Below are 13,991 nucleotides of genomic sequence, written 5' to 3'. Positions count from 1 at the left end.
GGCACGTAAAGTGCCCTCCGCCACACACCGTTGGGTGGCTTGCGGAGTATAAATGTAGATGCTAACAGATCATCTACTTTATTTTTTATTCACCTGATATTCTGCTGAAGTGAGTTGATACTACCCTTAGCTTCATCCCTATTTACTGTACATGAAGCTTCTGTTATTCTGTTTTTCTTGAGTGTTGCCTGTTTGGACTTTGACCTTGACATAAAAAACGTGTCTGCCTGGTGCCATTAACCACAGGGGTCACCCTCGTGTGACTGAGGCTCCCCCTTACAGTGTCAGCTGACTTATCTTTCCCCTTCCTATTTAGGTGCAGGCCATACGTAGTGTATCCTCACCTACCAGTAGTGTCAACAGGAACATCGCGTGTGTGAGGTTTTGGGGGTATCTGGAACATCCCGTTCCTCCACTACTTCAGATAGCAAACCAGAGTGTTAACACGCCTTGCAGCAGTGTTTACGCAGGACCGAACATGGCGCTGAAAGACCTCCACAGACACCACATTTGTGTGGTTTGTGTGGCCAGTTCATGTTCCTATTTCATCCAAGTCTCTCGCAATAGTACAGCTTGGATTCATACCGCAGGCTGTTTCCTGCTGCCCCAACTGTAATTTCCTGGTCTCCCTAGCATTTGTTTTCACAAAACTTGTGAGCTGGTGCGCTGCACCTAATTCCTGCTGACGCTCCTGGCCTTGACTGTTAACTAGAAGCAATATTCTTCTTTTCCTATTCTGATTTGATCCCTACGTGTCTTTTTTTCTTGAAGCTAATATTCTGCTTCAAAATACATTCAACTACATCTGGATGAGGGCCTTCCTCCACTACTTCAGATACCAAGCCAAACTGATATACTAACTGAATTTCGAAGTTTTTTCAAGTTTCTCGTTTTGCTTCTACCTTTCCTGTCCCTGTTTCTTCCCTTAGCCTACATAATTCCAAGTCCTCATTTTCTAATTCAGCCTCAATGGCACAAATTTTTACCTCCTTTTCAGCGACTTTTCTGTCCTTTCTACATAACGTACGTTGCCATGGAGAGCGTCTTATCTACCCAGTTTCCTCGCCGCTACATTCGCCCCACTAAACCATAACCTACACAGTCTTCACACCCCCGCCTTCAGATTTCTACAGTAAACATCACATTTGCTAGACATGTTTTGACAGAAAAATTTACACAAAGGAAGAGGATAACTTGGCACAAGAGCACTGATGTTACGTAACCTGTATTAATACGCAATGAAGCGCTAATGCAAACAAACTTTTAAAAATCTCAAAAACTTCATAAAACTACCCTTGTAATTCTTTCTAGGCCACAACGTATTCTTCAAACTTCGTATTTTGTTTAACACCAGTGATTTTAGGGAACTTCACTGTCTTTGTCAGAATGTGTGCGTTCCATAAACGCGATTTTCCTTTTAAATGCATCCCCATCAAATGAGGAAAAAGTTACCTTGCAGTGCATTACTGTGGGCAGTGTACAGTCAAGTCCAGTTAAAATGTGAAATCTGCACTAGATTACACATGTTTTCATTTTTGTTCCTGCATTGCTTTTTTTGTCAAAAAATTAAACGGTAGCAAGTTTTAAGTCGTTCCAGGTATGTTTCGACATAACCTACGTACTTTGCAGTACGATATGAAGTCTCCATAGGAATCGTTCAGTTTCACTGAAAACCGTTGCAGCTGAAAACGGAAGATGCGTGTGACTTCAGCAATTATACTATGCTTTCTTCCAATTTCGCCATGTGCCAAAGGCCTGCAAGTTTAGCACAAAGTGCTTTTTGATGTACAAAACAAGGAATCTCGTCCGTCGACATTCGTGATTTAATCCTGTTTCATTGTCAATCAAATCTTTAAACTCTTTCTGCATATTCCAGAATCCGAATCAAGAACAGTTCTCCACATGAGTAACCTAGAGGCAGGTATCCTCCGATTTGTGAGGCAACTTAAATCACTTAATAACAGCAAGTCTTCCGGTCCGTACTGCATACCAATTACGTTTCCTTGAGAGTATGCTGATGCAACAGCTCCATGCATAACAACCTCACACAACCGTCCGCTGGACGAAAGATCCGTATGAAAAGATTGGAAAGCTGGACAGGTTACACCAATATTCAAGAACGGTGGAAGGAGTAATCCAGTAAATTACAGGTCCATATTATTAACGTCGATATCCAGTAGGATTTTGGAACATATATTGCGTGTGAGGACTATGAATTACCTCGAAGAAAACGGTCTATTGACACACAGTAAAGACGGATTCAGAAAACATCATTCTTGTGAAGCACGAAGTGTTGAGTGCTATTGACCAGATCGGGTTAATGGAATACATTGAGAAAGTTCAAAGAAGAGCTACACGTTCTGTGTTACCCCGAAATAGGGGAAACAGTGTTACTGACATGATACAGAATTTGGGGTGGACATCAAAAAGGCGTTTTTCATTGTGGCAGAATCATCTCACGAAATTTCAGTCACCAACTTTCTCCATCGAATGCGAAAATATTTTGCTAACGCAGACATACTTAGGGAGAAACGATCGTCGTGATAAAATAAAGAAAACGGGAGCTATCAGGGAAAGGTATAGCCATTCGTTTTTTCCTCGCACTGTTCGATATTGGAATAATCGAGAATCGTTGTGAAGGTCATTCGATGAACCCTCCGCCAGGCACTTAAGTGTGATCTGCAGAGCATCCGTGTACATGTACATCTAATGTCGTTTCACAGTTGGTATGCACTACCTGTAACGTATATTAATTGAGAAACCTCTTTGCTCTCTTCTGTCACTGCCACTCATTTTAAAGAATCGCTACGGTAGACCGCTCGACTGCCTCCTTCGTGCAAACAGCCACTGGCCCAGTGAACCTCCATCATACCGAGATCACACAGCGAAGGGTAAACAGCGCTGACAGCGCGAGTCTGCCGAACTCGAGAGACTCCTGCCGGCCGGAAGACGCCGCACCGCGACGCCGGATGAAGCGCCGCGCTCTTCCGGGCGCCTCCGAGAAGGACCGAGCGGAGCCGAGCGGCAGGCAGGCCGGGCCCGTGGGCCAGACACGCTGCACGCGTGACTTGTGGCACGGCGCGGCCGGCCGTCATTATGAGCCCCTACCCAGCTGCGGCGAAGTCACTCAGTCAACTCCTGAGGCGTCACCGGTGGCCACAGGTTGGATGTAAGATCACATATGTTCGTTTCATATTTTACAGGAAAAAGATGTCCATTTTTAAAAGTGACAAACAGCAAGCGTGTAAAACACAACGCATCAGAATAACACATATTAAAAGCATAATATTACCAAGGAATACAGCAGTATCAAGAGCCATCAACTAGAGATAATTACAGAGAACACTGCAATATTTTGAGAAATGTCATTAGACCAGCTGATAGTATCAGCTTCGTGAGTAGTATGTACAAATCTGAGAATAACATCAAATTACGCTGGTATACAACGAGTACAATGCCAGGCGAGCAGCGGAAATCTTCGGTTATCTGTTTACTGAATGTCGTAGTGTGAAGACGTTACTAACGTTAACGGGATTTGCAAACGTTTAAATAATAAAGTCTTGTACATCGAAAAAAGGTCAAACTCCTGCGCCTCACTCACTCAAATTGCTTGTAACACCATTTTTAATGTGGGCAATTAAAGGTAAAGCTGAAGGATGCAAACTGTAAGGAAATGGAAGCAGTAATTACAGAATAAATAAGAGTGCATGTGGTTGAGATCATATATTATTTGGGACAGTATATTTTTCTATATCATGCACTACCGCTTTTGCGTCAGTCACCTAGCTCATGAAATTAATTTTTTCCTGTACGAAAGTAAATATTCAGTCATAAGGCTGTAAAAATAACATGTTGGTAATATCTAAATCAACTTCCACTTCCATACTGTACAAACCCCTGCGAAGTGCGTGGTAGAGGGTTTTTCCTGCAGTAGCACATGCTGGACCGTCTCCCCGGCCACTTCGCTCCTGTGCGCCCTGTAATTAGTGTGACCTCGTCTTTGCCGGCCCTACGAGAGTGACAGCCAGGCGTCCGTCTTGTATCCTCAGGTTCTTCGCTTCATACAGCTTCTTGGAATGTTGTGAGTAGGTATTCATCTTGAGGTGATTTCTCGACATGAAATCTCACTTTTTTTTATCTCGTCTTTGATTTAAGAACAAAAATTTGAAAAGATTCAACCTTGAACAAACACGGTTTCTTCTCTTTTTACCGATATGTATTTCGGCCATATTTCATTATCACCAGCGGGTTTCCTTTATTCTTTTGCAGAGTAAAGAGTAATCTATCGCAATGGGATACGCATATTTTTGGGAATGTGTTATTTTTGCTCAGAACGTTATAACAGACATGTAAACCATAGTAGCACATGCCGTTGTTCATGTCGCTGCATGTCATCTGCAATACCGGGATACCAGCCAAACTGGAAATAGCAGACACGGACATCAGCAACAGCATGTGCCATTAACGCATACATCTTTCTGAGAGCGTTTTGAATGCAAATGTACAATTCTAAAATTATACTTTTCCCAGTGTAACAATATATTCTTTCTAGTATGAAATTTTCTCTCTACAGCGGAGTGTGCGCTGATATGAAACTTCCTGGCAGATTAAAACTGTGTGCCGCACCGAGACTCGAACTCAAGACTTTTTCCTTTTGCGGGCAAGTGCTCTACCAACATTTTTTATTTTCTTTTTTTATGAAGAGGAAAAGAAAATTTTTCGCATCCACCCACGCGTGAACCCATGAGCTTCCGTATCCTATTCCCGCGCGCTAACTACATTTTTTTTTTTTTAAGGAAGGCCACAGGGCGTGGTACACGCCGCACTAGCAGTGGGGTCTCTTCACGGCACTGCCGGTGCGTCGAGGCCCAAACCCCTCCCACCCCTTTTCTCATGTCCCCAGTTGGGTCATAGCACTAAGTGTGCAGAAATCTTAACACAAAATTCCCATTCTCCGATGTAAGAAACACAAAGAAACCTTTACTCTGAGTAAAAACTGAACACTTATAAAAACTTAACAATTCTTCTTGAATCACACAAATACTTTGGAAGTCGAACACGAGTAATTCTGAACAAAATGTTTTGAGAAAACTCTTCGTGTAACATAGAAGATTCGGAAGCAAGGTAATAGTAAATAATAATAACACAACTGACTTTTAATTTTCTTCTGTTCGTTCTCGTCCAAGGTGTTGTAGTGGTTCCACATATTTAACCGACACCCATTCTTTCAAAAATGATCTCCAGCATGTTGCCGTAGTGCTTCTTGTGGTTGCGATACGTGGTGATTTTTGCGTATCCACACTTCATGTAAACGCGGAATTCTATCTCGTTGTCCGACCCAAGTTTGCTGATGACATAACTAACATATTTTCCCGGTAAGCAGCTAATGGCGTTGGTTTTTAATTTCGGAAAGTATGTCATGTCTGGTCTCAGGAGGAGCGATTGCGTTATATATTCGGCCGAGGATCTGGCGACAAAGGCGATTTGTTGCCTGATCCAATTCCAGTTATTCACACTGCCGCCACAGGTGAATCTGTGGATGAGTATATCCACCAGACTGCATTTTCCACAAAGGTGTGTCTGGTTTAAACCGATCCCATACAGTGTCTCGTTGGTGCTGATGACATTGTTAACTGTTTTGTACCATGCGGAAATAGCGTCTGCAGATAGCCCGGCATAGTTGATGTTCCGCCATACAGCTTTCCTGTCACAATTAGGGAATTTCTTTTCAGTTTTGTTTCTGCTCTCATTTAACTTCCTTTCATGTATGATGTCGAGCGTTGTGATACATGTGTTGCTTCTGATTTCGTCACTAAGGTAACTTGCTTCGAGGAAAAAGTTCCTCACATACTGCAGACGGGCATTAATCCTTCGCACATCAATCGGTGCTTGCAGGCTATGGGGTGTCACAGCCTCAATGAGCTTAGAGGTTATACATTGTGTAAGTTCTCGGAGTACATGGAAAATCCGTTTGAGGAACAGAGCAGACGCTTTATTTCGAATGTCCACCAAACCGAGGCCCCCGTTTCTGACATCCAGTATAACGGTAGTCGCACCGAGCCTGAATATATCTCCTCGTCATAAATAATTGGTAACAGTGGACATGATCCCTTTCGATACTAGTTTGGGGATTGGAAATACCTGTGCAGTGAAATACTCTTTAGACAAAATGCAGGAGTTCATGAATCTGACTTTTCGCACCTGGTCCACAGTTCGATGGATGTTCTCCATTACAGCACCATGAACTTTCCTCCTAGCTTCCGTCCAGTTAAAAGCAGCCATCCTCATCGGACATGTCATTAAGGTTATTCCCAAAGTTTTGTGTTTGTTGTCTTGTTTTGCCCATGACAGTCAGAGGTGATCTAGGCCCCGCAGATTCAATATTTTACTTTTGTTTTCATTGGTTGTCGCTCCCGACGCTAGACAATACTTTTGGATTTCTCTTTCCAGTGTAACTGTCTCCTCCTTATTCCTTATTACAACACCCACGTCATCAGCATAAACTCGTATGACGGTTTTCTCACCACACAATGTTATGCCTGTTAGTCTTGCGTGGACACTGCGGAGAAAGGGCCCTAAAGATACGGAAAATAAAAACATAGATAAGGGACTGCCCTGTGGAACCCCTCGCCTTATCTGTATGGGTTTGCAGGTTTGGCCATTGATTGCTATTTTCGCATTTATACCTGTTGCAATATTTCTTAGCATGTTGACAATCTGAGGGTGGAAAGCCATTCTTGACAGCGTCGCAAAGAGGTATCTATGACTAACGCGGTCAAAAGCTTTGTTGAAATCTATAAAGATTAAAGCACATTTTATACTTGCCACTGACGTAATTGCAATGACGTCTCTGTATGCAGATAGACTTTCGAATATCGTTCTGGTTGGAGAACAAGATTAATGATGACTCAATATTTTGTTGGAAAAGGCAGGGAATCTTTTGTTGATAATACGCGAAATTATTTTGTAATTAGAATTTAGTAGCGAAAGAGGCCGAAAATTGTTTAAGTTGGTTTTGCCTTTACTCTTAGGAATCAGTACTATTTTACTTTCCTTAAACTCTGCAGGGACCGCTTTTCCGGTCAGGACCACATTCGCCATGGAAGTGATCTTGTCCCCAATTATAGACCAGTAGCGGGCATAAAAATCCACAGGGAGGCCACCAAGTCCCGGAGATTTTTTGAGAGGTGAGTTACGCACTGCCTCATGCACTTCATCTTTAGTAATAGGTGACAGGATGTCAGCGTTTTCTGTTCCCGACAACTGTGGACCTAAAATAGTGAGAAAGTCCTCGAGAGCTGCATCGTCCACTGTGGTAGGGGAATATAAGTTGTCATAGTACCTGTGGACTTGGTCCAGTATTTCTTTCTGGTATGTGAACCTAGTACCAGTGTGCGTCTGGACTTCAGCAATAAAAGTTTGACGTCTGTTTTCAGCATGCCGCACCAAGTGATACAGAGAAGCAGTTTCACCAGCTGCTACTGATGTGGCTTTCTATTTAATTTTTAGTCCCTCCATCTGCTGCTGTTTAATGCTTAATAACTTGGCTTTTGTTTTTTGATATCATTCAGACGAATTACGTCATCATTTGCCTCTTGATAAAAGTCTCTTAAAACTTTATAATAAAACTCCATTGTATTCCTCAACTCCCTGCGCCTCGCTACACTATACTGCACGACAACTTTCAGCAACCTTGGTTTAGCCCTCCTAGTCCACCAGTCAGTGACTGTTGTGTGCTTGTCTGCTGTGCGGAGGCACATAGTCCACATTACTCTTATTTTCTGTTCCAGTTCTTCGTCAGTTAAAACAGACATATTCAAATTCCATTGCCCTCTGAATCGACAGGTTGGCTGTACACTTAAATTAAAGCAAGTTAAAAGTGTACTGTGATCGCTAAAATACACGGGAACAGTTTCAACGTTTAATAAAAAATTTTGCAAATTTGGTGACCCGTAAATTGTATCTAGCCTGCTGCGGGAGTGGCTGGTTATATACGTGGAGTCGACTGATGTCGGGTGCTCAAGTTCCTATACATCTTTGAGTTGTAGATCACTTACAAACTTTTTTAACTGTGGTGAGTAGTTGAAATTGGGTTGTTGATCTTTTTGGTTTAAAACACAGTTAATATTGTCCACCTAATATAAGAGAACACGGATTTTTCCTCAATAAATAAATTAGTTCATCTTGAAAAAACATCGCACCATCCAATTTATGGGAATTTCCTGATGGGGCGTAAAGGTTAAGCACGGTCATATCGAAAATTTTTATGCCTACGGCTCTTCCTGATTCTAGTCGTTCGATTTCAGTCACCGGAATGCCTTCCCTTATAAGAATGGCTGTACCGATATGGCTTCTGTAGAAACACTAACAATTCCAAAAAAGCCTGGGATCCGAAATGCCGTCATCGCAACTTCTTGTAGCAACGCGACATCTGTCCCAGACTAGTACAAGAATTCTTCTGATCCTGCCAATTTGAAGGGTGACTGTATTTTATTAATGTTAATAGTAGTAGTGCTATAAACTTGCATCACAGACATACCAGAAGAAGCTATTTGGGATGAGGATCGGTATGATTATAGCAGCAACGACCTTCTCTCCAAGTCACGATACTTACAAGCTGTGTGCCCATTACATCTACATCTACATCTACATCTATACTCCGCGAGCCACCTTACGGTGTGTGGCGGAGGGTACTTATTGTACCACTATCTGATCCCCCCTTCCCTGTTCCATTCACGAATTGTGCGTGGGAAGAACGACTGCTTGTAAGTCTCCGTATTTGCTCTAATTTCTCGGATCTTTTCGTTGTGATCAGTACGCGAGATATATGTGGGCGGTAGTAATATGTTGCCCATCTCTTCCCGGAATGTGCTCTCTCGTAATTTCGATAATAAACCTCTCCGTATTGCGTAACGCCTTTCTTGAAGTGTCCGCCACTGGAGCTTGTTCAGCATCTCCGTAACGCTCTCGCGCTGTCTAAATGTCCCCATGACGAATCGCGCTGCTTTTCGCTGGATCATGTCTATCTCTTCTATTAATCCAACCTGGTAAGGGTCCCATACTGATGAGCAATACTCAAGAATCGGACGAACAAGCGTTTTGTAAGCTACTTCTTTCGTCGATGAGTCACATTTTCTTAGAATTCTTCCTATGAATCTCAACCTGGCGCCTGCTTTTCCCACTATTTGTTTTATGTGATCATTCCACTTCAGATCGCTCCGGATAGTAACTCCTAAGTATTTTACGGTCGTTACCGCTTCCAATGATTTACCACCTATGGCATAATCGTACTGGAATGGATTTCTGTCCCTATGTATGCGCATTATATTACATTTATCTACGTTTAGGGAAAGCTGCCAGCTGTCGCACCATGCATTAATCCTCTGCAGGTCCTCCTGGAGTACGTACGAGTCTTCTGATGTTGCTACTTTCTTGTAGACAACCGTGTCATCTGCAAATAGCCTCACGGAGCTACCGATGTTGTCAACTAAGTCATTTATGTATATTGTAAACAATAAAGGTCCTATCACGCTTCCCTGCGGTACTCCCGAAATTACCTCTACATCTGCAGATTTTGAACCGTTAAGAATGACATGTTGTGTTCTTTCTTCTAGGAAATCCTGAATCCAATCACAAACCTGGTCCGATATTCCGTAAGCTCGTATTTTTTTCACTAAACGTAAGTGCGGAACCGTATCAAATGCCTTCCTGAAGTCCAGGAATACGGCATCAATCTGCTCGCCAGTGTCTACGGCACTGTGAATTTCTTGGGCAAATAGGGCGAGCTGAGTTTCACATGATCTCTGTTTGCGGAATCCATGTTGGTTATGATGAAGGAGATTTGTATTATCTAAGAACGTCATAATACGAGAACACAAAACATGTTCCATTATTCTACAACAGATTGACGTAAGCGAAATAGGCCTATAATTATTCGCATCTGATTTATGACCCTTCTTGAAAATGGGAACGACCTGCGCTTTCTTCCAGTCGCTAGGTACTTTACGTTCTTCCAGCAATCTACGATAAATTGCTGATAGAAAGGGGGCAAGTTCTTTAGCATAATCACTGTAGAATCTTCATAGAAATCTTCATAGAAAAAATTTTACTGCTTTTAAACAAAGTGCTTGAAAAGAAAATTATCCTGAAATCCTGACAATGCATTGCTATAAGTCACTGTGGTCTTTCTCTTTCTCCTCGTCAGTGTAGGCCCTGATGACTTCATATTTAATATTCTTTTTCTTGACGTCTTTCTTCTGTGGTGTGGTTTTCGCTCGATGACGCGTGACAGCAAGACCTTGTTTCCGTCGCAGCCTCCGACGGTGGCCGTCTTGCGCAACGGCTGTGGCTTGCGAGTCGTCAATATTTGGCTCCGGGGTGTTGTCAGTTGCGTTGTCTTGCTGGCGAGGCGGTGATGCTGGTTTATTTCCTCCTTCGGCGCGGTGTTGCGCTTCGGAGCCAGCAGGCTGTTTACTTGGTACTTCCTCGTACTGTTCGCACTGTATGGGCTGTGCACTCGATGCGGTTATTGCAGCTGTGACCTCAGGCTCAGGGTCACATTCCTGTGAAAGGTCACTACGAGCTGCGTCACTATCTGTTCGTGGCGGTATAATTCCTTGTGCGGGAGTGAGAGCCACATCGACCTGCATTTCATCTCCTTTTACCACTTCCAACAGGACTTGGCTTCGGCTTCCTGGCAACGGGTGTTTCACAGGAAGAGTCCTCATCAACATTTTTTTCAGTGTCCTCTAGAGGACGCTTTTTAGTGGGAGTCTCGCTGTCACGGGACGGAATTTCAGCAGATAATGCAGGTTTTAAAGACGGAAAGTCATTAATATTAAGTGCAACATTTTCAGAGGTAGTAACAGGATCCACGACAGCCGCCGCTTCTGTTGTATTACTGGCTGGCAACAAATCGTTGAGTGTTAATTTCCGGCGTTGCGTAAGGTTATTTGTTAGCACAAAAACACGGCGAGGGCAGTCCTGACGGAGGTTACCTGACTCGTTACATACATGACATGTAGGGGTTTGCCCTGAGTAAATAACATGCGCCTTGTGCCCGTCAACAAAGATGTGGGAGGGAATGTTTGCCTTCACTTCCATCTCCACGGAGCGAATGCCGTTAAAGCACTGCAGCTTGAAATGCGAAGCCCACCTTTCGTTGACTATTTGCCTGACAACCCCACACTTTGAAAGGTCATCTTTAAATTTCGAGTTGTCTACTTCTATCGGAATATTCAAAACCCTAACATTTCTAATTACAAACTCGGAATTCCTGAGTTTTACAGTATTTGTAGTACCATCACGGTGTATAAATTCCGTTTCATAACCAAATTTTTCCAGAAAGTGGTCTACACTCACGGAATCGTTAAACTTTACAAACATGCAGTATTCATCAGAGTCTAGCTGCATGGTATGAGCAGATTCAGGATGAAGCCCAAATACCTCGGTAATCTAGTCGTGTATTTCCAGTGCAGAGGGCTGTACTCGACGGGTGTACTTGTCGAAGGTGAAAATCACGGTGTTTTTTCTCACGGAGTTTGCCATGGTGTTCTGCAGCGAAGAAATTTCGGACAACGCCGAAATCCCAACAGCACTACGTAGAAAGACAACATGAACGAAGACCAATAGCCAATAAACAGTCACGAAACACGAAAACACTGGCGTAAACACTGAACGTTCACGGAGAAAACTTGAGGAGCGTGCGACCGCGGCGACAGCTGAAGCCAGACTGCTGGCTTACACGATCTGTTGGTCTATCAATGTGGACTGTCCAAGTATCTGCAACGAATGGTGAACCACTCGCAGTGATGTGAGGCAGTGGCGTAAAAAGATTCTAGCTGACAGGGCTGTTGACGAGTGTCACTCCAAGTGACTGGCGATCGCTTTCAAACCAGACGAAAATTGCCAATGCCTGGCAAAGCAGCTCCATCTGAACCAGCTGCCTAGCAATCGTTCGGAAGGCAGCTGCACAGACTCGACATTAGGAGTCGGCGGCCGTCGCTCACACAGACACACACACAGCTGCGCGTCTTGAGTGGGCCAAACCACGCAGAGACGGACAGTGGCTGGGTGGAGGTGCGTCACACGAGTCGCGCGATTTCGCCTCTTCTGAAATTATGGAGGTGGCGATTGGACTGACGGCCTATTGGGGATGCAGTTCAAGCCACTGGTGGTTCCATGGTGTCATAGGGGTGTTTCTATCACCACGACTTGCATTCAGACACTACAGTCAGTGTGAACCTGAACCAGCACGTTTATTTCAACATTGTCGGTGACGAAGTGTTGCCCCATTCTCTGGACACTTGCGTTGTAGAAGATGACACACACAGTCGTGTTCCCAGGGCTGCGTGCATACACTCCCGGTTTCACGAACACTCGGGCGCCCTACAGCACATCGAGGCGACCACTAGACAACCCGGTCTCAGAGCCGCAGACGTTGGACGGTACTGTCTGGAACAGCGGCTGAGACGTGGCAGCCGACATCCCCACACACTGGTAGCTCTGCGGGATCTGATGCGTCAGTGGGAGGCCTCGGGCAGATGCTGCGTATCTGAAGAAACTTCCGGAACTCTCTTCCCCGCCGACTTGACGAAGTCTTCGAGGCTAGAGGCGGTAATACCGTGATGCCATTTCATGATCCTTGAAGCAAAAGTTGGCTTGAATGTGACTGTCTTACTATGAGTTAATGATGTATGGAAAGAATGGGAATCATGCACCAGCTAGTTGTACTTCACAAGTTTATTCTAATCCTTACCTAGGTTTAAACAGATGTAAACCTTTCTTCCTTGGAAGAAGTAGTAACGTGTGTAAACTTATTGTGTGAAAAGAGAACACAGGTCATAAAGCTCAGTCAACACTAAAATGACCCATATAAATGCTAACGTATAGCCACGTGGCTCAATGAACGGTGAAGCAAGGTAAAAGTGTGAATAAACATCTGACGTGTCACTGGTTGGCTGTTCGATTCCTATGGCTTCCATAATTTTACTGTTGCTGACTGCTGCCTTGTTAGAGATTTTAATTACGTATATACAGCAAATGTAGTGGAGTATTACTGTAATCTGGTGGTGCAGGGTGTCGGCTCTATAATTGCTTGTTTCGAAAAGTAATTAATTTAGCCACTTGCAGTGTTTATTGTTCACTTTTGAACTAATTTACAACTAACAACGATATCGAGCTACAGCTGTTGTCATCTCAAACGACACTGTACTTTCATTGATTTTTGATAATACGGTTGGGAAATAGGGATATAAATTCAATTTTAGTAAGGCTAGCAGTCTCGATGAAAGGCTCTTTTTGTTCGTTACCGCTTTCAGTCTCTGACTGTCATCATCAGATCATTTACTGTCTGCTGTAGCGACATGCGGAGACAGAGAGCGGAGAGAGACGTGTGCCACGAGGCACATTCCATTGACTGCTCGGTGGAAAGTGTCAACAGAAGAGGCGGCGGCAGAAGGTATTAGCGCGCTTCCTCTTTGGGTCACAAATGTGCCCTTATTGACAGATAGTTAGTATCGCAAAATAGGAAAAGTAGGTGACAGCATTGAGAATAAATTTATGGAAAGAATTAGTTGTACGGTTAGTAGTAATGGCATCGAGTGGTCTACATACCTCGGTACACAGCGGGAGTCGATACAGTCGTCAGCGATTTGGCAGTCGAGCTCCTCGACGAGTTGCAAGGATTCGGCCAACGTGAGGCGGTGGAACTGCGCCAGGGCGCCGGCGCACCCCCCTCCCACCGCCGCTCCACCTGCCGGCGGCGGCGGCAGTCCGGAGACCCAGAGGCGGACTGCCAGGTGCAGCGCAGCTGAGACCGCGGGGGGCAGCTCCCAGCTGTCGCACGTTGAGAACCACGGTGCCCAATCTGCAAAACGCTCTTCAGTCACCTCGACGTCTGGACTCTGACTCACGAGCTTCCACGGGATACTCATATGCTCATCACTACTAGCAGCTACTGAAAGTGAAACACTGAGAGAGCTGCAGCCAAC

The 13,991-nt window shown here is 44.2% G+C and overlaps 1 protein-coding gene across 1 annotated transcript in view; it reads right to left on the bottom strand.

The window, feature by feature from the left end:
* LOC126442698 (uncharacterized) overlaps positions 1 to 13,717 on the bottom strand; it is a 53,146-nt gene extending 39,429 nt beyond the window's left edge. Inside the window, exon 1 of the mRNA XM_050090747.1 lies at positions 13,615 to 13,717. The gene's annotated coding sequence lies outside the window, so the exon portion shown is untranslated. The remainder of the gene's footprint in view (positions 1 to 13,614) is intronic.
* Between the last annotated feature and the right edge of the window lie 274 nt (positions 13,718 to 13,991).

Source organism: Schistocerca serialis, unplaced genomic scaffold, assembly GCF_023864345.2.
Source record: "Schistocerca serialis cubense isolate TAMUIC-IGC-003099 unplaced genomic scaffold, iqSchSeri2.2 HiC_scaffold_1401, whole genome shotgun sequence".
NCBI classification, from domain to species: Eukaryota; Metazoa; Arthropoda; class Insecta; order Orthoptera; family Acrididae; genus Schistocerca; species Schistocerca serialis.
This window is presented reverse-complemented; position numbering and strand designations above follow the sequence as displayed.